General features: G+C 51.2%; 1 protein-coding gene across 2 annotated transcripts in view; it reads right to left on the bottom strand.

Annotated features, from left to right (window-relative positions):
- MRPL38 (mitochondrial ribosomal protein L38) overlaps nt 1-338 on the bottom strand; it is a 20,594-nt gene that overhangs the window by 16,582 nt on the left and 3,674 nt on the right. The gene's annotated exons all lie outside the window — the stretch shown is intronic.

Genomic DNA, 338 nt, shown 5'->3' with positions numbered 1-338 from the left:
CTAGTTCCTCACTAACCCTTGGCCTAGGTGCACCTCCTCTGAGGTCTGAGGGGGGCCTGTGGGGGGGGCGGGGTGTGGCTGTTCTAGTCTCTGCTCAGGAAAACGGAGGCAAAGAAATTGTTAAATATGTTAGCTTTGTCGTCTGGTGTGACGACCAAATTTCCTAGTGTGTCTTGCAGGGGTCCCACGTTATCCAGAACCTTCTTTTTGCCCACTACATATTTAAAAAAAGGACTTCTTGTTGTCCTTGATCCATGAAGGTAGTCCCAGTTCCATCTCCACCTTGGCCTTCCTGACTGCCCCCTGCATCCCTGAGCAACCGCAGTATAGTCATCCCT

This window comes from Gavialis gangeticus, unplaced genomic scaffold (assembly GCF_001723915.1).
Source record: "Gavialis gangeticus isolate Ggan-Ray unplaced genomic scaffold, GavGan_comp1, whole genome shotgun sequence".
NCBI classification, from domain to species: domain Eukaryota; kingdom Metazoa; phylum Chordata; order Crocodylia; family Gavialidae; genus Gavialis; species Gavialis gangeticus.
Note: the sequence above shows the minus strand (reverse complement) of the source record. Positions and strands in the feature narration are given on the sequence as shown.